This window comes from Aquarana catesbeiana, linkage group LG02 (assembly GCF_042186555.1).
Source record: "Aquarana catesbeiana isolate 2022-GZ linkage group LG02, ASM4218655v1, whole genome shotgun sequence".
In the NCBI taxonomy this organism is placed as follows: domain Eukaryota; kingdom Metazoa; phylum Chordata; class Amphibia; order Anura; family Ranidae; genus Aquarana; species Aquarana catesbeiana.
In genome coordinates this window covers 193271443-193298365 of record NC_133325.1, presented here as the reverse complement: position 1 = coordinate 193298365, position 26923 = coordinate 193271443, and the positions used below count along the sequence as shown (strand labels likewise).

General features: G+C 43.7%; 1 long non-coding RNA gene across 1 annotated transcript in view; it reads left to right on the top strand.

The window, feature by feature from the left end:
• Positions 1–11684, top strand: part of LOC141129847 (uncharacterized) — a 62810-nt gene extending 51126 nt beyond the window's left edge. Inside the window, exons 2-3 of the long non-coding RNA XR_012241881.1 lie at positions 5516–5609; positions 10497–11684. This is a non-coding gene — a long non-coding RNA (uncharacterized lncRNA). The remainder of the gene's footprint in view (positions 1–5515; positions 5610–10496) is intronic.
• The last annotated feature ends 15239 nt before the right edge of the window (positions 11685–26923 follow it).

Here is a 26923-nt window from a genome sequence, read left to right as displayed (position 1 = left end):
GCTTTGCAGAGTATTATGGGGGTATTGCAGAGTATTATGGGGGTATTGCAGAGTAATGTGGGCTTTGCAGAGTATTATGGGGGTATTGCAGAGTAATGTGGGCTTTGCAGAGTATTGCACAGCAGAAGGGATGGCTGAGCATGGATGGATGGATGGCTGGATGTCTCTGTGCAGCGCTGTGGGCACTACACATCCAGCCCACAGCGCTGCAGCCATCCATTCATCTCCCTCTCCTCCACAGTGTACCGATCGGTACACAGGAGGGGAGGAGAGGAACCGGCGTCATCAGATGATGCCGGTCTGTTTACATGTGATCACGTCGTCATTTGACGGCGCGATCACATGGTAAACGGCCGCGATCAGCGGCCATTTACCGGGATCCGTGATGCGCCGGGTCCGGATGTGCTCGGGTGCGCGCGAGAGGGGAATTAAGGGAGGACGTCACAGTACGTCCTCCCAGAGTTAAGCAACCGCCCTGCAGCCGTCATTCGGCTATGGGCCGGTTGTTAAGTGGTTAAGGTTAAACCTCTTTTCTTCTAATTTTAATGAGTGCAAAAAAAGTTTTATCCCTCTTGTGGGGTCACCTGTATGGTATTTGTATATTGAAATCATATCCCCTCTCAAGCGTCTCTGCTCCAGAGAGAATAAGTTCAGTGCTCGCAACCTTTCCTCATAACTAAGATCCTCCAGACCCTTTATTAGCTTTGTTGCCCTTCTTTGTACTCGCTCCATTTCCAGTACATCCTTCCTGAGGACTGGTGCCCAGAAATGGACAGCATACTCTAGATGTGGCCGGACCAGAGTCTTGTAGAGCGGGAGAATTATCGTTTTATCTCTGGAGTTGATCCCCTTTTTAATGCATGCCAATATTCTGTTTGCTTTGTTAGCAGCAGCTTGGCATTGCATGCCATTGCTGAGCCTATCATCTACTAGGACCCCCAGGTCCTAGTAGATGATAGGCTCAGCAATGGCATGCAATGGCATGCTAGATTCCCCCAGAGGTTCTCCCCCCAGTGTATAGATTACATTCATAGTTTTGCCACCCAAATGCATTATTTTACATTTTTCTACATTGAACTTCATTTGCCATGTAGTTGCCCACCCCATTAATTTGTTCAGATCTTTTTGCAAGGTTTCCACATCCTGCGGAGAAGTTATCGCTTTGCTTAGCTTAGTATCATCCGCAAATACAGAGATTGAACTGTTTATCCCATCCTCCAGGTCATTTATGAACAAATTAAATAGGATTGGTCCCAGCACAGAACCCTGGGGAACCCCACTACCCACCCCTGACCATTCCGAGAACCCCCAATTTATCACCACCCTCTGAACTCACCCTTGTAGCTAGTTTTCAATCCATGTACTCACCCTATGGTCCATGCCAACGGACCTTGTTTTGTACAGTAAACGTTTATGGGGAACTGTGTCAAATGCTTTTGCAAAATCCAGATACACCACGTCTACGGGCCTTCCTTTATCTAGCTGGCAACTCACCTCCTCATAGAAGGTTAGTAGATTGGTTTGGCAAGAACGTAGCTACACTTGAAAAAGGAGCGCGCATGCGCCGTATGGACCTTGCGCACGCTCAGAAACACGTTGTGTTTCTTCCTGCTACTGACATCACAGGCCGCTTCCTTGGTTTGCTGCTCCGCTCCTCCGCATAGACAGGCCATGTTCCGTCCCGGCTCTCCGCCGGATTGCGGCATAGGTTTGGGGCTATCCTGGGAACCTGTGATTGTCCTTCCACTCTCCTCTGGAATATATCATCTCGCCCAGAATATAGTTTTTACATGTAAGTGGATACTTTTACTTGTCAATTGCAATAAACCTTTTTACTTAGAGGCGCTCCTCTCCTTTTGTTTTTTTCCACCAAATGATTTGGACCAGTGCACAAACATCTTTGGGATGAATTACAGTGTTGACTGTGAGCCAGGCCTTCTCCTCCATATCAGTGTTTGACCTCACAAATGTACTTCTGGAAGAATGGTCAAACATTCCCATAGACACACTCCTAAACCTTGTGGACCACCTTCCCAGAGGAGTTGAAACCTTTATAGCTGCAAAGGGTGAGCCAACTCAATATTGAACCCTACGGATGAAGATTGGGATGGCATTAAAGTTCATGTGCATGTAAAGGCAGGTGTCTCAATACTTTTGGCAATATAGTGAATATTGTGACAAACAGCCCCAGTCAGTCATGGATGGAGTGTATCTGCTGCATAGAATTTTGAGGTAAATGGGTGGCAGCACAAAGTTTGCAGCAGGCTTCAGGGAGTTAAATAGGATCTCCAGGCTCCCCCCAAAAAATACTGTAGCTGCTGACCTTTAGTATAAGGACACTTACAGTGCCTTGAAAAAGTATTCATACCCCTTGAAATTTTCTACATTTTCTCATGTTACAACCAAAAACATTCATGTGTTTTATTGGGATTTTATGTGATAGACCAACACAAAGTGGCACATAATTGTGAAGTGGAAGGAAAATGATTCATTTTTATTTTTTTTTTACAAATAAATATCTAAAAAGTGTGGCATGCATTTGTATTCAGCCCCCTTTACTCTGATACCCCTAACTAAAATCTATTGGAACCAATTGCCTTCAGAAGTCACCTAATTAGTAAATAGAGTCCATCTGTGTGTAATTTAATCTCAGTATAAATACAGCTGTTCTGTGAAGCCCTCAGAGGTTTGTTAGAGAACGTTAGTGAGCAAACAGCATCATAAAAGCCAAGGAATACACCAGACAGGTCAGGGATAAAGTTGTGAAGAAGTTTAAAGCAGGGTTAGGTTATAAAAAGTATCCCAAGCTTTGAACATCTCACGGAGCACTGTTCAATCCTCTTTCCGAAAACAGAAATATGGCACAACTACGAACCTACCAAGACATTGCCTTCCACCTAAACTGACAGGTCGGGCAAGGAGAGCATTAATCAGAGAAGCAGCTAAGAGGCCCATGGTAATTCTGCAGGAGCTGCAGAGATCCACAGCTTAGGTGGGATAATCTATCCACAGGACAACTATTAGTCCTGCACTCCACAAATCTGGCCTTTATGGAAGAATGGCAAGAAGAAAGTCATAAGAAGTCCCATTTGCAGTTTGCGAGAAGCCATGTGGGGGACACAGCAAACATGTGGAAGAAGGTGCTCTGGTCAGATAAGACCAAAATTAAACTTTTTGGCCTAAAAGCAAATCGCTATGTGTGATGGAAAACTAACACTGCACATCACCCTGAACACACCATCCCCACCATGAAACATGATGGTGGCAGCATCATGTTGTGGGAAACTTTTTTCTTCAGCAGGGACAGGGAAACTGGTCAAAGTTGATGGGCAGATGGATGGAGCCAAATACACGGCAATCTTAGAAGAAAACCTGTTAGAGTCTGCAAAAGGCTTGAGGCTGGGGTGGAGGTTCTCCTTCCAGCAGGACAACGACCCTAAACATACAGCCAGAGCTACAATAGAATGGTTTAGATCAAAGCATATTCATGTGTTAGAATGGCCCAGTCAAAGTCCAGACATAAATCCAATTGAGAATCTGTGGCAAGACTTGAAAATTGCTGTTCACAGACGCTCTCTATCCAATCTGACAGAGCTTGAGCTATTTTGCAAAAAAGAATGGGCAAAAATGTCACTCTCTAGATGTGCAATGCTGGTAGAGACATACCCAAAAAGACGTGCAGCTGTAATTGCAGTGAAAGGTGGTTCTACAAAGTATTGATTTAGGGGTTGAATACAAATGCATGCCACACTTTTCACACATTTATTTGTAAAAAAATTTGAAAACCATTTATCATTTTCCTTCCGCTTCACAATTGAAAACCATTTATCATTTTCCTTCCGCTTCACAATTAGGTGCCACTTTGTGTTGGTCTATTACAAAAAATCACAAATAAAATACAATACAAGAAACCAGTGGTGAGATGATTTGAGCTTTGTGACATGGTGCATTATCCTGCTGGAAGGAGCCATCAGAAGATGGGTACACTGTAGTCATGAAGGGATGGACATGGTCAGCAACAATACTCAGGTAGGCTGTGGCATTTAAACAATGCTCATTTGGTACTAAGGGGCCCAAAGTGTGCCAATAAAATATCCTGGCTGGGACAAGGGGGTGGGTTTTAATTGGTTTTAATGTGTGTGTGTGTGGGGGGGGCTAAGTAAAACAGTAGCAGTAAAAGGGGCATGGCTAAGTAAATCAGTAGCAGTAGACACCATTAGCACTTTGTGCAAATAATATACTGAATTGGATTGTGACTGGAGAGCCTTCTGCTGGAAACCACCTACAGTATAAATGTAGCCTGGGACATGACCTGTCACATGAGTGTGTTGGTGACTGCCTGTGCAGAGAGAGGCGGGGTGGTGCTGAAGAGGGGACATGCTCCATCTGATGCCTCAGTCTCCTCCCCATCCTACAAGTGCTGCCTTCTGTACAGGTGGAAATTAAGTAGGAGAATTTACCAGAAGACTGTTGGCACTCACTAGCAACGCCATGCCAAGTACATTTCAGGGGAGGGGGAATTCATTTTGGAGGTGGTTTTGGTTGGGGGGGAGGTTTGTATTATTGGGAGGAAGGAGGAATTCTGTGCTTTACATACTGTTGGCCTCTACACACTGCATATTTTTTTAATACTCTGAATTATTAAATTATACCCATTTAAGTCCCTCCGACTGTTAACACAATTTGGCCACACCCAACTTTTGGTGTAACATGCTTTGCGTTGTCTTAGGGTGTCCCTGGATTTCAGTTTGAAAATCTGGTCACCTTTACTAAGGAGGCATCTAATGGTCAGTATCTTGCTTGATATATTTCCACTGTCAGGAGAATGGCCAAGGGAGAACTGGCAATTCTGCCAATACTCAGCATGGCCGCATCAGGTGCAATCCTGTGCACACTGGCGCACGAATTTCGAATTGGCGCACACAGGTGCGCAGCGACACAAAATGGTGAATGCGCAAGACTGCTGATGTGCTCATCAGATTGCTGGATGATCGTCAGCAGGCCCCCCCCCCCCCCCCGTGTTCCTGTGCCTCTGTGTATTCTGATCTGTCTCATCTTGATTCCTAGGTTTGATCCCTGGCTTGAACTACTGACTGCTCTACTGCTTTATCCACTGTGTTTGAACTGTCTACCCATGTATGACACTGGTTTGTTCCAGTTCCCACTACCTGCATCTGCTACTGACTTATCCACCCTGTATGACCTTATTTCTGTCAATGGGAAACCACTGATTGGGACAAGGGGGAGAGTTCTACAGTGAATGTAAATGTTATGAAATCCATCCATGCACCACTGGTTGAAAAAATCTGGTCTAAATACAATGGTCATGCTATTTTTTTTTCTTTGTGTGTATTTTATAAAGGTGTGATTTGTGTATTTCTTCTAGAACTACACTGCGCAGTAATCCAGTGTGAAACTTTGCCCCTGTGCAGGAGCTTCCTGTAATAAAGACCAGTCACTGATTCTCTCTCTTCTTGTGCAGGATAACTGGTCTTGTCTTTTCGTTTTCCTGTAGGTGTCTGCAGGCAGCCTCCTGGGTCCCTCCTACAGCTTTGCCATCTGCACAGGCAATAACAGCACAGTAATGATGTCACTGCTAATTTTATAAGGTAATATATAGAGTTGGTACACACAAAATCTATTTATATCCTTTGTGGCTTTTGAGGAATATATTTAAATGAAAAGGGTTTGTGCCTGGATTTCAACTTTAAGCTAAGCTTTCATTACAACTACGTTTGCAGAAAAAGCCCACTGGCTTGAACTATTCAGTCTTTGTGGGTACAAAGTGGAAAAAAATGTAATTATACATGATGAATGAGTGTCAGTTCCACATACAGTATGGTCCTTGTGATATAAGTCAGACAAAATAAAGAATGCTTCTATTTACTGTTAGGAAACATATAAAATGAATAAGCATTTTTAATATGAAAAAGAGTCACCAAGTGATAACGTAGTTAGAGGTTCAGCTGACTACAGGAAAATTCTCCATTTGCAGGATTACCACGAGCATCAGTGAATATGGTTGGCTTAGAGATATTCTCATGTAATGAAGAACATATATAAATATAGAAATGTAGGTTATCTTTAGCGGTCATGTTCAAAGCAGCCAGCTGCAGACTTTTATTATAATTAATGGCAAGTGACCAGCTGGGACAGTAGGAGACATGCACATATTACTACAGCATAACAAAAATCTAGGGCCTGGCAAGCTTCCAGATTGTGTGTAGTGCAGTGGGATAATGAGGCTGAACATCTTTACCCAGCTTTGTTTTGACACAAACAGGCTAATTTACAAAAACTGGCATAAAACTGCAATGGTTGCCAATAACATTCAATATGGTTTCAGCTTTCAATCCAATAGCATTGGTTTTCGTAGTATTTGAAAAAAAGCTCCCATAGAAAAAATCCTTGCTGTCTACTGAAACCTTTAAGATGAGTTCCAGGTATGGAAATTATTTTTACATAGTTACATTGGTGCAGCTTGGACCAATGTACATATGTATGTGTTATACTTGTGGGATTCCCACGAAGGCTTGACAACACTGCAGTAGGCACCGCCACTACAGTGATCTCCAATCTCCAATCCATGCCAAGCAGCTGCCCTACTGTGTACTAAACATGAAAGGTTGCTCATTCAGCGCAATCATTATTCAGAGAACAATTTGCATTTGCCTAATGAATGTAAAGAGTTCTCTGATTGGACAAGGTGGAAAGGCAAGGAGGTGACGTCTCGATTTCCATCTCCTCCATTTAGAGAACCTTTTGCAGCCATGTTTCATGCTTTTGAGGAGGTTCACCCTGACATACCCAAACACTCACTAAATTACTTTTGAGCAAGTGTTCAGCTAAATCACTTCATTAGGAGATAAAAACATAAAAAAACAAGGAGGCTATCAGATTTGGAGAGTTTGGTGCAGAGAAGAAGTTTTGAAGCTTGGAAACTTATGCCTCATGCACACAAGGTGTTTAACTCTCCTAGAAGCCAGCAGCGTTTTTGCAGAAAAAATGCCTGACACTGGTAAAAGTGTTTAAAGCTTTTAGGAGATTTTACAGGTGTCAAGCTCTTGTCTTGAGCGTTAATTTATTCTGGCCATTGAAATGAATTGATGCTCAAGCACTTAACGCACCTAGCGTTTAGGCGTGTTTAGCATTTTTTAGCAGCATCAAGCGTTTTTTCTGCTCAAACTCAGCTGGATGGACTGGCAGTGTTTTTCTATTTTCCTGGCTCTAAAAGCTCTTGGCACTAAACACTGCTAAAAACTTATGTGTGCATGGACACATAGGATAATATGCAGGGGTGTTTAGTTGCAGGGAAAAAAATGGCAAGCGCCCCTAGGAGCAGCTTTAAAAATGTCCAGTGTGCATGAGGCCTTAAAGTGAGTCTGTAACCAGGCAATGGACATTTAATTATTTACATATTCTTTATAAGCAAAAAAAAAACAAGCTTTAAAACAAACCCTCACTTACCTCTGTAGAGGAAGGCACTGTGGAGCAATTTCTCTTTGAACCTGCAGCTACAAAACAAACAGTTTAAGGTTGCTCACCAAACCCAGGGTCATTTCTAGCCTTGGGTGAGCTGCCATTAGCCAGAGAGTGCTAGGTTCAGGAGGTAAGAAAAGGCATTTAAAGTGTTTGTTACCCCATTTTATAATCCTGATGTGCCTGCTGTACCATGTACTTGTATGAAAATGCATCATGTTCTCTTTGTAGCGCTTCCTTTGCGTGAAACCCTTGGTGTTCCTGCCAGTCCCCCTGTTTTTCTATTAATACCTGATCACACTAAGCAGGGGAGAACACCGTGGTCAGTTCTCTAGCTATGCTGAGAACTCAGCCTGCTCTCTTCCAATGATCAGACTTGTTCTGACACCCCCACCCGCGCACAGCCTTTCACTGGAAATCTCAGTGTGCTGCTGCTTCTCCTTCCCCCAGCTCTTATGCAGCTGGTAACAGAGGGAACAGAGGGAAGATGGTCACTTATAAAAAGGGGGAAAAAGGTATTTATGATTTTTTTATATTTATGCACAAATGTTTTATCTTTTATTTATATTCTAAATGGAATATGTTGATCATTTACAATAACTTTATTATACTGTTGGTGTCTAAAGTGGTTATAAAGTCAAAAGTTTTTTTACCTTAATGCATTCTATGCATTAGTGTAAAAAAGCCTATAAGTAGCTGTTCATCCATCCCCCCTCCCTAAATATTTACTTGAATCCTGTATTGATCCCGGCTGTAGGTCCTCTCTCTGTTCTTCCTTCTCTCATAGGCTTGGCTGAGAGCAGTAGGAGCCTTTGGCTCCTGCTACTGTTAGTCAAATCCAGTGAGGAGGGAGCAGGGGCGGGTCCAAGCCCTGCTGTGTGTGCCTATTGATGCACACAGTCCGTCTCAGGAGTGTGCTCGCATGTGTGCTTCCATAGGAAGCAGCTTCCTATGGTGCACACAGAGAAGCGTCAGAGCTGAGAGCACTAGCGAGGAACCCCAGAAGAGGAGGTTCTGGGCTGCTGAATGCAATACCTTTGCACATAGCAGGTAAGTTTAACATCTTTTTTATTTTAGTAAAATAAAAAATGAGATTTTACAATGCATTAAGCATATGTAACAATCACCTCCTTCCAGTCACTCATAGGCGTGCGCAGCCTATTGTATTAGGGTGTGCACCCCAAAGCTCAAACACACATACACACACATTATATTGTCAAAATTAATGGAACGCCTGCCTTTACACGCACATGAACTTTAATAGTATCCCAGTCTTTGTCTGTAAGGTTCAATATACAGCTTCAACTCTTCTGGGAAGGCTGTCCACAAGGTTTAGGGGTGTGTCTATGGGAATGTTTGACCATTCTTCCAGAAGCGCATTTGAGAGCTCTCTCTCTCTCTCTCTCTCTCTCTGCAAGCCGTGACATTATATAACAGTTCACACACTCAGCGGCTCTGGTAAACCTTGCGATCTGCTGCCTGTGAAACTATTTCACAGGCAGCAGGGCAGATTTTGGGAGACAGCACGGGTGATTAGGGTTTGCCCAGGCACACCCTGTGTGCACGCCTATGCAGTCACTAGAGCTGTTGCATGTACCTGCCAAGCCTTCTAGTGCCTTGTTTTAGGCCTTGTTCACATGACAGTGCTCGAGTGTATACCCGTGCTAGAGATGCAAAGGTGTTCTGTGCACCCCCATGCATGTAGTCTCATTCATGTCAAATGGAACACAGCAGCTACATGGACACAGCCTTGTCAGAAGAAGTCTGGCTCTCGAATGCAGACTGGCACCGGGCCCTATGTGCTCATTCCCCTTTACCCCCATTCCCTTCTACTTCCTTGCTCCTCACTTCCCTTCCCTTTCTTTTCATTTCTCAAATACCTACATAAGCCATGTAGGGTACACTAGGCAACTCCTTAGCATGTGGCCTACATTTTTGCTATGCTAAATAAGACTATAACTACCTTGGCGATTTGTGAGTTGTCAGCTTGTTATATCAATGCACTAAATAAAGGTAGAGAGCTGTGCTTACTATATACATTCAGTGCCTAATTGTGCATGTATATAAAAAGTGAATGAAAGTCCACAAGATCAGTTGAGCCCAGAAAGGTAAATCTCCATTTATTATTATTCGTGACAGGTTATTCCACCACACCAAAAGTGCACCTCCACCACATAGAAAACATGCTTACCAGATGGCAAGCTTGGAAAGCTTGCGGCTATTACCCAGCCAGGGCCTTTATCCTGGGGAGAAAATTGATGCCAGCTCTAGAAGGGATTTCTCTCCATACGGGAAAGGCCAACCAGACGTCTTACCACTCTCGCAAGGACCAAAGAGTACACCTTCACCTCAGCATTCAAAGGACAATGAACCAGGATAACCGAAAAGTATAACTGTATAACTGTATAACAATAACTGTAGGTGCCAATAGCTATGGGTTCCAATGAGGAACCGCTCCTCCTCCTTCCTCCTCCAATAAGAAATGTTCTTTCACTACTTTCGCTTGCCTGTAACATGAGCTGTGAATGGGGAGAGTCTGATGAGTCAAGGGATTCTCTCTCCCATTCACAGATTGTGTTACAGGCAGTAAAAGCAACGAAGGAACATTTCTCAATGGGAGAAGAGGGGGCAGGTATTTGTCGAGAATCTTAGCATTCAGAAAATCTGTCAGACATGCAAAAAAGCATTGTCATCTACAAGAATACGGCTGTGTGTAGACATTCACTTGTATGACTGCGTGTACATGCCATGCGTGGTTCCTTGGGTGCAGGAAAGCCTTCGGAAATTACACTGCGCATCTAAAATACCTGTGTAAGCCCCTTGAACCCTAATAGTTACAGTGCACTAAAGTTTATCTGGAGTGGAAGCATCATATTTATCTATACTTCGGACTGTAACATCCAGGGCATTAACTTCACAAACCTGTCTACCAAAATTACAAGTATTGGAGTATTGTAAGTACTGCAGATTTTTCCAGTGTAATTTCTTGCATTTATGGTATTGTGCATCTGTTGCAGGGCATGCAGCACCGTTTGCAATGTTGTGTGTTGAACCACACCTGAAGCAGATCCATATCGGAAAATAAATCCAAACAAAACAGCACTGCAACCCAGTCACCTGACCTCAACGGGGAAAATCTTGTACCGGTGCCTTGCTCTCAGCCTCTGCAAGCCGCTCTCAAAGATAGATGTAGCAATATGGACTACAATCGTAAAGCACCGTACCCCCTCCGGTATTTCAAAGCATCGCCTGTCTCTCTAGTGATCAGTGTATCAGATGACATCATATTTGTGTGCCAAACAAAAAGGATTGTGGGATAAGTAGTTCTCCCGTCAGATAATTGCTTTGCATGATTATGTGCCTGGACTACACATCCCAGGGATCTTTGCTACCATTAGGAAGATTGCTGGGAGTAGCTATAAAAAAAGCAAAGCCCACGTGGAGCTCTCTTCCTCTCGGGCCTGAAGCAAGACAGACCTCCCCATGCATGGAGAGAGGGGTCGGGGCCTATTATGCGTAGTATCACCTTACAACCTATACCTGAGGGGCCCAGCGCTGCAATTTGCCGTTGGACATCCATCCAGCACCACTCTGGTCACCTGTCAGTCGGTGTGCCAAGCTTCATATCGGGAGATCGAGACGGCGGATCCGCTGCACGAGTGTAAATACACGAGTTACTGTCCGGAAGACATCATATTGGTCTGGTCGTTGGTGAGAGGGCAGTCGCCCAACTTTTACCCATCCTTTGTCGCATTTTCACTGGGACACTTTGCACAGACATCTTTACTTTAGGAATACCCTACTGAATCTATTTCAACACTGTGTTTAGATTTCCTCACTACAAGAAACCAATTTCTTCCCACTACACCTAATCGGATTACAGTTACAGTTACGAGCTCCTACATGCTGGTGAAGACCACCAGATCTGAAATGGAGACACTGATGCTATTGCTGATACAAGGGCCATTATATTATTACTTCTAGACCTGCTCTCTCTCCTTAGGATAGCAGTATAGACTGGCCAGGTTCTATCTTCTGCAGAGTGTCAGTATAATCTGTTGGCTGAAACATAACTTTAGGGGGTAGCATTATTTGTTTAAGGAAGTGTGTATATCATATTGTCATTTGTTAATATTTTTACTTATGTCTTTCGGAGGGATTCCTTTGCTGAGTTGGCGCTGTTGTCTTAAACTCAGCAGATCTATTACCTCCTTTTTGTGATAACATCTCCTTTTAATTGGTTCAAGTAAATATTCTCAGAACATAAATATGCAGAGTTGTCTTAGTTATTGCTCTACAGTGATATAAGGATGTCTGAACCCAGAGTGTCAGGTGGGTTGGAAGAATGTTCACGAGGTCATGGCCATGCAGATGAGCAGGTAACCTTAGAGGCCGTGCTACATATAAGTTCAAAAAAAGCATAGCAGAGCAGACACAGCAGAGATCAGTAGAGAGATACCTGAGCAAGCAGATTCCGCTTAGAGTCGCCCATGTGAAAGCAGTACCTGTCCCATGTATGTTGCAGATTTTCATGCATTTTCGATGAATCCCTTGTTGTTCCATTCTACTGGCCTTGAAAATGTCCGTTATGAGTTCCTAATTCACAGCCTGTATGGTGCCAGTAGTCCCCTGACTGAGGGTTTTTGCCACAGCCACAGCAGTTTCACTTTGGTTTGAAATTGTAACAGCCTTTGTTAGAGTTGAAGGCTAAGTTCACCTTTCCCAGAAAATAAGCTGCAAATTGAATCCATAAGCGCTTAAGTGTAGCTGTATAACATGTGTAATACCTGGCATAAATTGTGGGAATACCAGTTTTGTAAACAAGAAGTAGTAGTTTATTAAGATGAAAGAACATAAAAAGCCATGCAATCATATGTGTCAGATGTTGTAACCAACCTCCAGATCTATGTAGTGCTTGCTTGTCCACAGACAAAGAGAAGTCTGAGATGTGTCTCAACAAGTACGTCAGCTGAGCTGAGCAGGGAAATCCAAGAGCTGCGGGGGAGCAGCGGTTGTTTCCTTCCCAGCGCTGGTGTGGCTATTCCCACAGTTGCTCCCCCGCAGCTCCTGGATTTCCCTGCTCAGCTGACGTACACCCACACTGGAAATTGCAAGTGTTGATACACATCTCAGACTTCTCCAACTGCGGACAAGGAAGCCCTGGAGGTTGGTTACAACATCTGACGCATGTGATTGCATGGCTTTTTATGTTCTTACATCTTAATAAACTACAACTTCTTGTTTACAAAACTGGTATTCCCACAATTTATGCTGGATATTACACAAGTTATACAGCTACACCTGGACCTAAGCACTTATGGATTCAATTTGCAGCTTTTTTTCAAGGTTCTTCTCTCCAGAAGCAAGTCCTAGCAGCTAAGGTCCACTGGATTGGCAATTTGTTGTTTTCTCCACAATGTTGTCCCTCCCATCAGGCACCTGATCAATTTTGCAGCTTATTTCCCAGAAAATAGTGTAGCGGGTGTCTCACTCTATAACCCACGACCCCGCCAAGCTGTCTGGAACAATGCACGCAGGCTTTCCAGCTTTAGTTAGGGAGAGCTGCCGGCCAGCAGCTGCAAGGGGGATTTTCACCCCCCCCTTATTCCTTTTTCACTGACTGAGTTTGTTGTAACATGAGCAAATACACACAGAGCTGTGCATTCAGTAGCCTCTCTTGTGCCCCTATTTGCAGAAAGAAGTAAGCCAATTAAAGGCACAGTTACAGCAGCCAATCAGAGAGACTGTACTAAGCTGCAGGAAGCAGCTGTGAATAAATAAATAATTCCGCGCCACAAAAATAAATAATTAATGGAGCAGCTACACCCTGAACAAAAATGAACAAATGTCATAAATGCATACGTGTGAAAAAAAGAAGGGGGTTGGGGAGCGCTAAATAATTATCAAAGAAGCTCATAGACAAAAAATCCCATTGAATGTGAACTAAAAATAATAAAAAAATATAAATAAATAAAAAACCAGCCTGCCTATGTACATAAAAATTAAATAGACAAAATCATAAACGTAAAAACAAAGAATAATTGTGTTCAATAGAACTTGTGCAACCGTAACATATAATATCAAATCAATATCAGATGTGTAATATAATAAAAAAAGTCCATCAAAGGTAAAAAAATTAATATTATGGAATCCTGGTGTGAATCATGATATCAAGACGTGAGCAGAAAAATCCCTTCACCATCACTGAAAAACACCAATGTGCTCATGAAAAAGGATGTCCGCTTACCAGATGGAATTGACCAATTTAATGAAAAAGAGGTCAATTAGGCTTTTGCAAGAAAACGCTTGCTACAATGGAGAAGGCTGCACCAAACCAATGTCCTCACATCACAGGGTCTCACGTATGGGATATAAAATAGATGGAGAGGAACCACATATAGTGTAACATCGTTTATTTAAAATAGAGTAAAAACAGAACATAGCCAAATGGCTACTCACATATAAAGTGCCATCGCCCGGCACTGAGGCTAGGAAGCGTGTCTTATGGATAGAGGAATCCGCTCTATGGAAGAAATTCCTAGATGATCGCGGCAACAGCGTGCGTTCCACCCTCCACAAACAGACAAACCACAGAAGCCGGATATGATGTAAATGCGTGACCAAGTACCGCCTCGACGTACGTTTCGTTAAACACGTCTTCTTTGTGGAGGGTGGAACGCACGCTGTTGCCGCGATCATCTAGGAATTTCTTCCATAGAGCGGATTCCTCTATCCATAAGACACGCTTCCTAGCCTCAGTGCTGGGCGATGGCACTTTATATGTGAGTAGCCATTTGGCTATGTTCTGTTTTTACTCTATTTTAAATAAACGATGTTACACTATATGTGGTTCCTCTCCATCTATTTTATATCCCATACGTGAGACCCTGTGATGTGAGGACATTGGTTTGGTGCAGCCTTCTCCATTGTAGCAAGCGTTTTCTTGCAAAAGCCTAATTGACCTCTTTTTCATTAAATTGGTCAATTCCATCTGGTAAGCGGACATCCTTTTTCATGAGCACATTGGTGTTTTTCAGTGATGATGAAGGGATTTTTCTGCTCACGTCTTGATATCATGATTCACACCAGGATTCCATAATATTAATTTTTTTACCTTTGATGGACTTTTTTTATTATATTACACATCTGATATTGATTTGATATTATATGTTACGGTTGCACAAGTTCTATTGAACACAATTATTCTTTGTTTTTACGTTTATGATTTTGTCTATTTAATTTTTATGTACATAGGCAGGCTGGTTTTTTATTTATTTATATTTTTTTATTATTTTTAGTTCACATTCAATGGGATTTTTTGTCTATGAGCTTCTTTGATAATTATTTAGCGCTCCCCAACCCCCTTCTTTTTTTCACAGGAAGCAGCTGTAATGGATTCTGGGACATGCAGTTCCCTCACCAAGGGGTTCTATAGTCTGGTATTCAGGAAGGAACTACAAATGGCACAGGGTCTTCTGCTGACAGGAAAGTAAAGACTCCATTTTGTGTCCTGAGGAAAAGCCACTCAGCCTTGAGGGAGGGAAGAGACCAGACCTGAGGGAGAGATGCAGTCTCTCAGATGATCTCCCCGCACAATTCAGGCCTCCACTGCCAGTTGGGACGTCCAGCCTGAGAGTGGGGGGATTCCTAATTTTTTCGGTTAAGGTTCCCATTCGTAGACCCACAATCTCGGGGTTTGCATGGATAGACACGGCCAGAGGCTCTGCAGCTAGGGCATAGAGAAGTGGGGAAAGAGGGCAGCCCTGTCTCGTGCCTCAACTGAGGTCAAACTCTTGAGACGGCCACCCGTTCGCCACCATTCTAGCTGTGGGATTTTGATAAAGTAGTTTGATCCACTTAAGGAACCTGGGGCCAAAACCATACCTTCCCAAGCATTGCCATAGGTATCCCCACTCCACAGAGTCAAACGCCTTGGCGAAGATATGTGTGGGTAGGGGCAAGTGGCGCTACCTATATGGGTACGTATCTTTTATGTATTAGCTATATAGCTCAAAATTAATTATGTGCTCTCCTAGTAGTGAATAAGTGTGCTTGGGCAAACCCGTGTAATAAAGTATATATATATGCCCAATGGGATAATTATCCCGTAACAAGAAAACCAGTTTACCACCAAAGTGTATATGTATATACAAATGTGACAGAAAATATCATCAGTACCATTAATTGTAAATAATAAATAAATATGACTGCACACAACTCTCTCCTATTCTATAAAGGATTAACCTTATTTTACAATTCGTTCTTATACTTCCTACAGTGGCTAATATAGAGTCTATTATCCGTCCACATCCAGTGCCATCCACTGGTTACATATTGCCACTAAATATCCATTGTGCACAATTAACGTGACCAACCAATATATATATATATAAATAAAAAAATGTGTATATAAAGTGATCCGTTGTTTCAAAAATATACCAGTTGTAACACAGTTGTAATATATAAAAAATTGTGGATAAAAATCAATATTATGAAAGTTCTATCTTGAAGATATTTCATTCAAAAAATTCCTGCGTGAAGTGACTGTGGTGATGACAGTTGAAATCCAGTGACTTAGGTGCTCCCCCTCAAGGGTCCCCACTCACCCGCTCCCTGCACCCCTGCAGGGGTAAAAAGCATCTGGTATCCTCGATACTTTCTTGGAATCCGATGTAGTTGTCCAATGGGGTTATCCTTAGGGGGCTTCCACTCCAGGTGTAACTGTCCTTCAGGTTTAGGCTTTATCCTTGTGTGTGTGGGTCTGTGACTGGAGACATAGCTGCTGTCCTGCTTGTGTGAATGGTTCATGTGAAAATCACACAAGCAGGACAGCAGCTATGTCTCCAAAGGATAACCCCATTGGACAACTACATCGGATTCCAAGAAAGTATCGAGGATACCAGATGCTTTTTACCCCTGCAGGGGTGCAGGGAGCGGGTGAGTGGGGACCCTTGAGGGGGAGCACCTAAGTCACTGGATTTCAACTGTCATCACTACAGTCACTTCACGCAGGAATTTTTTGAATTAAATATCTTCAAGATAGAACTTTCATAATATTGATTTTTATCCACAATTTTTTATATATTACAACTGTGTTACAACTGGTATATTTTTGAAACAACGGATCACTTTATATACACATTTTTTTATTTATATATATATATATATATATATATATATATATATATATATATATATATATATATATATATATATATATATATATATATATATATTGGTTGGTCACGTTAATTGTGCACAATGGATATTTAGTGGCAATATGTAACCAGTGGATGGCACTGGATGTGGACGGATAATAGACTCTATATTAGCCACTGTAGGAAGTATAAGAACGAATTGTAAAATAAGATTAATCCTTTATAGAATAGGAGAGAGTTGTGTGCAGTCATATTTATTTATTATTTACAATTAATGGTACTGATGATATTTTCTGTCACATTTGTATATACATATACACTTTGGTGGTAAACTGGTTTTCTTGTTACGGGATAATTATCCCATTGGGCATATATATACTTTATTACACGGGTTTGCCCAAGCACACTTATTCACTACTAGGAGAGCACATAATTAATTTTGAGCTATATAGCTAATACATAAAAGATACGTACCCATATAGGTAGCGCCACTTGCCCCTACCCACACATATCTTCACTTTCTATCTCATCCCTGCGGGGGTGAGCAAGGGGAGGCTGCAAGCCTTGATCTGTGAGCGCGGGAATCTTAATCCCCTTTCAAACGCCTTGGCACTGTCAAGCGTCACAATCACCCGTGATCCTACATTTTCATGTGTGGCCTGTAGATTTATAAACAATTTCCGTAGGTTGAACGAGGTGTTACGACCAGGCATGAACCCCGCCTGATCTATATGAATCAATGAAAGAATAACTTGATTGAGTAGGAGGGAGAGTACCTTGGCTAATATCTTGATATCTACCTGTAATAAGGAAATTGGGCGGTAGGATTCGGGGTATCCTGGATCTTTTCCCGGTTTGGGTATGAGGACTATTGTTGCCTCTCTCATAGAAGCGGGAAGTGTAAATGTCTCGAATAAGTGGTTATCTAAGGTTAGAAGTTTTGGGATCAAAAAATCGCTGAATTGAGAGTAGAATTCTATAGGTAGGCCGTCCGAGCCCGGGGATTTGGATCTGGCAAATCCAGCAATAGCCACCGCTATTTCTTCCTCGGTGAGAGGTGCCTCGAGGAGGTTAACCTGGTCTTCTGTTAACTGAGGAAGTGGCGTCTCCTCCAAAAAGGAGTTCATTGGGCCCTTGTCCTCAGAACTTTTTGAGGTGTAAAGGTCAATAAAAAACCCCCTAAACATAGAGGTCACTGTGAGGGGATCAGTATTGGATTGACCGCCAGGACCGTATACGGATATTACCACCGGGGGTCTATCTTCATTGTGTACCAGGTATGCTAGGAGCTTGCCAGCCTTTTCTCCATGCTCAAACAGCTTTTTGTTTAGCAAAGAACATTTTGTGTCGTTCCTTCCCATATTGGAGTTGGGCTACTACTCTGGCCTGAAGTTTAAGTAAGTCTGCGTTTGCGGGAGAGGGATCACCCATATAATTTTGTTCAGATTGGGATAGTACCATTACCGCTCTATCAAGCTCTTTAGAAGAATCTATTTTAATTCTGTTGATGTGGGCTGAGAGTATCATGCGAACATGAGATTTAAAAGACTCCCAGATTGTTGTCAAGGAAGCTTTACGGTCATTGTTCCTGAAGTACAACTTCCATTCATTCGTAAGTTCATCATCCTCAGGGAGTAATGAGAGCCAGAATGGGTTTAATTGCCAGTTCCGTTTTGGTTTGTCAGTGGGCACGCTTAATGTAATCCAGTATGGGCTATGGCCAGACAACAACCTGGGAGAGAAAACTGTCTCTAGTAGTCAAGGTGTGAGACTTTGTGATAGCAATATCATGTCAATTCTAGACACAGAGTTGTGGGAAGAAGAGAAGCAAGAGAATGATTGTTTGTGTGGGTATTTATATCTCCAAGAATCCACAAGGTGAAAAGGGGAAATTAGCTTGGCAAATTTGGATTCTCTGTTGGTTATTGGATGTGGATTCAAGGGTTGAAGTCTATCTACCGAGGGGTTTAGCGTGGTGTTGAAATCCCCCAGCCAGACCACCTGGACTGTGGGGTGTTTGGTCATGAATGTAAGTCCCTCTAAGATTATGGGTATGGAGAATAGGGGAGGAACATAGCAAGCCAAAATAAGAAAAGGTTCCCCATATAATTTAACAGATAAAAAGACGTACCGTCCCTGCGGGTCCGTGGAAACCTCTATAAGTTCAAATTGTACCGATTTGGCCACCAAAACTGATACCCCACGTGGGTGTGATGTGTAGGTAGAATGAAATGCCCATCCGACCCAGGGTCGGCGAAGAGCCATTTGCAATCTCCCCTCCACGTGAGTCTCTACTAAGACTATGATATCAGCGTGTTGGTTTTTAACCACTTGAGCCCCACACCATTATGCTGCTAACGGACCAGAGGTCTTTTTCCAATTTGGCACTGCGTCGCTTTAACTGCTAATTGCGCGGTCATGCAATGCTGTACCCAAACGAAATTTGCGTCCTTTTCTTCCCACAAATAGAGCTTTCTTTTGATGGTATTTGATCACCTCTGCAGTTTTTATTTTTTGCGCTATAAACGGAAAAAGACCGAAAATTTTGAAAAAAAATGATATTTTCTACTTTTTGTTATAAAAAAAATCCAATAAACTCAATTTTAGTCATACATTTAGGCCAAAATGTATTCGGCCACATGTCTTTGGTAAAAAAAATGTCAATAAGCATATATTTATTGGTTTGCGCAAAAGTTATAGCGTCTACAAACTAGGGTACATTTTCTGTAATTTACACAGCTTTTAGTTTATGACTGCCTATGTCATTTCTTGAGGTGCTAAAATGGAAGGGCAGTACAAAACCTCCCCAAATGACCCCATTTTGGAAAGTAGACACCCCAAGGAAATTGCTGAGAGGCATGTTGAACCCATTGAATATTTATTTTTTTTGTCCCAAGTGATTGAATAATGACAAAAAAAAAAAAAAATATTTACAAAAAGTTGTCACTAAATGATATATTGCTCACACAGGCCATGGGCCTATGTGGAATTGCACCCCAAAATACATTCAGCTGCTTCTCCTGAGTATGGGGATACCACATGTGTGGGACTTTTTGGGAGCTTAGCCGCGTACGGGGCCCCGAAAACCAAGCACCGCCTTCAGGATTTCTAAGGGTGTAAATTTTTGATTTCACTCTTCACTGCCTATCACAGTTTCGGAGGCCATGGAATGCCCAGGTGGCACAAAACCCCCCCAAAAGACCCCATTTTGGAAAGTAGACACCCCAAGCTATTTGCTGAGAGGCATGGTGAGTATTTTGCAGCTCTCATTTGTTTTTGAAAATGAAGAAAGACCAGAAAAAACTTTTTTTTTTTTCTTTTTTCAATTTTCAAAACTTTGTGACAAAAAGTGAGGTCTGCAAAATACTCACTATACCTCTCAGCAAATAGCTTTGGGTGTCTACTTTCCAAAATGGGGTCATTTGGGGGGGGTTTGTGCCACCTGGGCTTTCCATGGCCTCAGAAACTGTGATAGGCAGCGAAGAGTGAAATCAAAAATTCACGCCCTTAGAAAGCCTGAAGGCGGTGCTTGGTTTTCGGGGTCCCGTACGCGGCTAGGCTCCCAAAAAGTCTCACACATGTGGTATTCCCGTACTCAGGAGAAGCAGCAGAATGTATTTTGGGGTGTAATTTCACATATTCCCATGGCATGTTTGAGCAATATATCATTTAGTGACAACTTTGTGCAAAAAAAAAAAAAAAAAAAAAATTTGTCTCTTTCCCGCAACTTGTGTCGCAATATAAAATATTCCATGGACTCGACATGCCTCTCAGCAAATAGCTTGGGGTGTCTACTTTCCAAAATGGGGTCATTTGGGGGGGTTTTGAACTGTCCTGGCATTTTATGCACAACATTTAGAAGCTTATGTCACACATCACCAACTCTTCTAACCACTTGAAGACAAAGCCCTTTCTGACACTCATTGTTTACATGAAAAAGTTATTTTTTTTTTTGCAAAAAAATTACTTTGAACCCCCAAACATTATATATTTTTTTAAAGCAAATGCCCTACAGATTAAAATGGTGGTTGTTTCATTTTTTTTTTCACACAGTATTTGCGCAGCGATTTTTCAAACGCATTTTTTGGGGAAAAAACACACTTTTTTAAATTTTAATGCACTAAAACACACTATATTGCCCAAATGTTTGATGAAATAAAAAAGATGATCTTAGGCCGAGTACATGGATACCAAACATGACATGCTTTAAAATTGCGCACAAACGTGCAGTGGCAACAAAATAAATACATTTTTAAAAGCCTTTAAAAGCCTTTACAGGTTACCACTTTAGATTTACAGAGGAGGTCTACTGCAAAAATTACTGCCCTCGATCTGACCTTCGCGGCGATACCTCACATGCATGGTGCAATTGCTGTTTACGTTTGACGACAGACCGCCGCTTGCGTTCGCCTTAGCGCGAGAGCAGGGGGCGACAGGGGTGCTTTTTTTTTTTTTTTTTTTTTTCTTTATTATTTTTTTGCTTTTTTATCTTATTTTTAAACTGTTCCTTTCATTTTTTTTTTTTTTTTTAATCATTTTTATTGTTATCTCGGGGAATGTAAATATCCCCTATGATAGCAATAGGTAGTGACAGGTACTCTTTTTTGAAAAAATTGGGGTCTATTAGACCCTAGATCTCTCCTCTGCCCTCAAAGCATCTGATGACACCAAGATCGGTGTGATAAAATGCTTCCCCAATTTCCCAATGGCGCTATTTACATCTGGCAAAATCTAAGTCATAAAATGCTCGTAGCTTCCGGTTTCTTAGGCCATAGAGATGTTTGGAGCCACTCTGGTCTCTGATCAGCTCTATGGTCAGCTGGCTGAATCACCGGCTGCATTCTCAGGTTCCCTGTTGAGACAGGAGAGCCAGAGAAAAACACGGAAGACGGTGGGGGGGGGGGCATTCCCTCCCACGGCTTGTAAAAGCAGTCTAGAGGCTAATTAGCCACTAGGATTGCTTTTACATGAAAGCCGACCGCTGGCTGAAAAGAATGACACCAAGATGATACCTAAACCTGCAGGCACCATTCTGGTATAACCATTCAAAGTCGTGAATGGCGTACCTGAAGACAAAAAAATGGTTAACAATAAAGCACAGTAAACGGTAAAGTATAAAAAATTGCATACCTGAAAAGCAAACGTGATAAAACATAATAACAATAAAACATTGCAGAATAGAATACAGTAAAAAAGAGCAGAACAAGAGAGAGAGAATAGAGAGAGAGAGAACAATAAAACGACAACTATTTTTTTTTATTTTATATATATTTTTTTTTTTTACACTTTTTTTGTAACTAACTTTTATAACGGTAACCGGTTCCAGGTTCGGGTCTCTCAAAATGCGATGGCATCTTGGGAGACCCTGTGAAAGTGTGCCTAGTCTGTGCAATGCTGTACCCTACGCTAATACTCAACTAATGAATGGTAGCGTTCAAAACATTCACCAATGTAAAGACCAGGATTGTCAGGACAGGAGGGACAATAATAGAGGGTGTCACGCCTATATTCGCGCTTGCTGCAGACACGACATCTTTTTTGGGGGTTCGTTGGGTAGGGGTACTCGGGAGGACATAAAGAAAATGCCTCTCATGCAGCCGACTGCATTTGGTTGGGGATGTGAATGGGGGAAGTACGGGCGCTGCAGAAGCGGTGGGTTCCCAATTAGGATTGGCGAATGCAGCAGGAAAGGCACTATGGGCACGACGGGCCTGTGTTTGTCTTCTTGGTGGCAGCGGGACACTACTTGTGCTTGCCACCTCACCAGCTTGAACTGCACTTATGGGACTCGCCACGTCACCAAGTGTTACTGCAGTGCTGGTTTGACTACGACCGGGGTGTACTAGGCCGCTGGCGCTTGCCAGTTCAATAAAAAGCTACCAAAAAAACTGTTAGCGATCGCAGGGATCAGGCCTGACTCTGCGAATGCTGCAGTTATGCGTTAAGTGTTTTGTAAGTGACAGTGATCGATCGATACTGCACTTGGGTGGGCTGGGCCGGGCGGAGGGGCAAAATGCAGGTGCTAGCAGGTATCTGGGCTGATCCCGCTAACACTGCGTTTTTGGGAACCCTAAACTGCTGGGGACGCCAGTATAGATCTGATCGGATCAGATATTGATCCGTTCAGATACTATACCACTAAGGGAGATGTACGGTGCGTGTGTGGGTGTTAGCGGTACTGGCGCTAATCTGACGCTGCTTGGGGCTGGTGCTTGCCAGTTCACCAAAATACTACCAAAAAAACTGTTAGCGATCGCAGGGATCAGGCCTGACTCTGCAAACGCTGCAGTTATGCATTTAGTGTTTTGTAAGTGTCAGTGACCGATCGATACTGCACTTGGGTGGGCTGGGCTGGGCCGGGCGGAGGGGCAAAACGCATGTGCTAGCAGGTATCTGGGCTGATCCCGCTAACACTGCGTTTTTGGGAACCCTAAACTGCTGGGAACGCTAGTATAGATCTGATCGGATCAGATATTGATCCGATCAGATACTATACCACTAAGGGAGCTGTACGGTGCGTGCGTGCGTGTTAGCGCTACTGGCGCTAACCTGACGCTGCCTGGGGCTGGTGCTTGCCAGTTCACCAAAATGCTACCAAAAAAACTGTTAGCGATCGCAGGGATCAGGCCTGACTCTGCGAACGCTGCAGTTATGCGTTTAGTGTTTTGTAAGTGACAGTGATCGATCGATACTGCACTTGGGCTGGGCCGGGCGGAGGGGCAAAACGCAGGTGCTAGCAGGTATCTGGGCTGATCCCGCTAACACTGTGTTTTTGGGAACCCTAAACTGCTGGGGACGCTAGTATAGATCTGATCGGATCAGATATTGATCTGTACAGATACTATACCACTAAGGGAGGCGTATGCTGCGTGCGTGGGTGTTAGCGGTACTGGCGCTAATCTGACGCTGCCTGGGGCGACGCATATCACCGCCGGGCGATCAGGGGGCTAAACCTTTATTCGGTAATAAACGGCGGGTGCCTTGACACTATAAAAAATAAACAAACTAACCAGCGTCACCCGTAACAGTTATACGGTGATCAGTGGTGAAAGGGTTAACTAGGGGGCAATCAAGGGGTTAAAACATTTATTCGGTAGTATATGGGGGTCCCTGTCGCTATAAAACGCTGACGGCGAACCTAAATATTTAGGTCCCTAACTAGCGTCACCAGCGACACTGTTACAGTGATCAGAAAAATGATCGCTTAGCGACACTGGTGACAGGGGGTGATCAAGGGGTTAAAACTTTATTAGGGGGGGTTAGGGGGGTATCCTAGACCTACAGGGGGGTAATACTAACTGTCCCAACACTGTAACTGTCACAAACTGACACCAATGCAGTAATCAGAAAAAAAAACCAAAAAAACTGCTGGTGTCAGTTTGTGACGGGGGGGGTGATTGGGGGGGATCGGGGGGCGATCGGGGGGGGGGATCAGGGTGTTTTGTATGCCTGGCATGTTCTACTGTGTGTGTGTAGTGTTGTGCACTCACATACCTGTCTTCTCTCCTCGGGCCGGAACGGAAATTACCGAGCCGAGGAGAGATGACATCATTTCCTTTGCTGCTGTTTAGCATACAGCAGCAAAGGAATGATGTGATTGGCCGGCGGCGATCGCGAAGGGGGGGCCACGAACGGATGGCCTCCCCCTCATCTCCGATCGCCGTGGGACAAAAGACGACCACCTCGGGCACCGGGGGGGGGGGGGTCCGATCGGACCCCCCACCCGCGGAAGGCAAATCACATATATGTACGTGATTTTGCCTGTCCGTGCCACCTTGCCGACGTAAATTGGCGTGAGGCGGTCGTCAAGTGGTTAAGGAACGTGAGGGCCGCCGAGCGTTTTATCTTCTCACGCAAGCCCCGCATGTTCCAGGCAAGGAATTTTAAAGTCCCCATGTGTTCTCTTCTATACAGCTACGTATTTCAGCTATCATGCGCGTGTCTAGTTTTTTGGTTAGTCTTCTCATATGTCTGCACTGTATATTTAGTGTACACTATACTAGGTATAGCATAACGTTTTATATCTGCAGCAACGTTGCCAAACTTTGGTTAGTGTACAGTCTGGTTACAACACATACAAATCTGTTCAACGGTTGAACTATCCCCCCCACCACCCCCCACCCCGCCTTACAACCTTCCCAACTGTTGCAGGCATCATCCCAAACCGGCTGAAATTCCCCAACAAGAAAAAAAAAATAAAAAACTTTGCATGGTAAAGCCATAAACATGTGAGTACTTGGGACCACCGCGTTAGAGAATGATGACGGAATACGCTCCGTGTTGAAAAAACGGTAAATGATTGTTCATTGCAGTGGCACCCAATCTCACAACCATATCCTCTGGTGTTGAGTGGGGTAAAGTCTCGCTGCACTTTGCGATGAAGGGGCAGGACTATGTCCTCTCTGGGGCTCCATCCTCTCAGAAAACATAATGAGCCACATAAGATATCAGGGGAAAACAAATTAAAATGAAAAATAGGGGAAAGGGAGAAAGAAAAAGATATTTTTCCCGAAATGGGGGGGGGATTAACAAGCCCCCCTAGGGGAGACATTTGCGCATGTCCTTTCAGCTTGTTGACTGTTTAGTCTGAACTTGACTCTCGTAGCAAGGTTACAACTCACAGCTCCTTGGCGGGTCTTCCATCCAGCTCACTGAGCAAATAAATGGGCTAGTGTGAAGAGCATTTAAATCTAGCAGTTTGATCTGTATATGTCCACTTCAGTGCCCAGCGCATAGCTGTTAAGTTCTAGTCAGGTCTGCAATAAGTATCAAGAGTTGTATGCTATATTGTTTGTGGTAAATGGTAGCAAAAAGCGTACTTACAGCGGTGTCAGTCTGCTCTCTCCGGTGCCTCTTGGCGTTCCAACCAGGTTATCACCTCCTCGGGGTCTTCAAAGAAGTGAACTCTGCCATCCTGCTCTACTCGGAGTCCAGCCGGAAATAGCATAGCATATTTAATTTGCTTTAATCTCAGCCTACGTTTGGCCTCTGTGAACCCTTGTCTGCGGCGCTGTACTTCTGTCGAAAAGTCAGGAATTATGGCGATTTTGCTGTTCCCTAGTTGAATGTTGCCTTTTTCTCGCGCCATTCTCAGGGCCGCATCCCGATCCTTATAGTTAAGGAGGTTGGCTATAAAGGTGCGCGGGGGTGCTCCCTGCGGAGGTGGTCTGGCAGGCATTCGGTGGGCCCTTTCTACAGCTAGCAGTGGGGAGAAGGCCTCTCTGCCATAGTGTGTGATGAGCAGCTGCTCCAGAAATGTGGTGGGGTCCTTACCCTCAGCGCCTTCAGGGAGGCCTGATTAATCGCAGATTGCATCTCCTCAGTCTGTTCTCCATTTCATCCTGCTTGGACAACAGTTGCTGAATTGGGCGCTGCATACGTTCTGTCCCCTCTTGCAGGAGCGGGATGGCGTCTTCCACATTGCTGATTCGGTTTTCTGTAGTTTTAACCCGGTCCCGGAGTTTATGTAAATCTTGCCGAATGAGAGATATGTCTACCTTTACTTCCTCTATCTGGGCTGTTAATGAGGTTCGGCAGAATGTGATTGCCTCGAGAAGCCGCTCTGTGTCTCCCGTCGCACGTTCCTCCTCAGGCTTCTCCGCAGCGCCATTTTCCTCCATCTCCTCTCCCTCCTGCCGGCGGTACTGAGCTACTTTCGCCGCCGTCGCTGCTTTCTGAGCCTTTGTGGGAGACATCGTAACTGGATTCTTCAGCGGTCACAAGAGGGAAGCTATTAAGCTTGTTTAGAGGGGTCTGCGGGCACAGGATGAGGTAATGCGTCCTACTCCATTCGCTGTCAGGCCACGCCCCAGAGTGGGGGGATTCCAGGTGTATATCGCAGTTCACCTACACCAACAGTGAATCGTTCCAGTGTGAGGTGACCAGTCGGGTTGCCAAGAGAGCCTATCTGTTCTGGGACGTTCGTTTGGGCCTTGATCGCAGGATTTGGTGAAAGGGCATTTCTGCTCATCTGCAGGGAACAGAGACACTGCAATACAGAAGGAGCTATTTCCAAGAGACGGTCAGAGACTGCACACATGCTCCAAGAGATTGTCAGAGACTGCAGACATGATACAAAAAATGGTCAGAGACTGCAGACATGATACAGAAAAGGCTCAGAGACTGCAAACATGATGCAGAAAATGCTCAGAGACTGCAGACATGATACAGAAAATGCTCAGAGACTGCAGACATGATACAGAAAATGCTCAGAGACTGCAGACATGATACAGAAAATGCTCAGAGACTGCAGACATGATACAGAAAATGCTCAGAGACTGCAGACA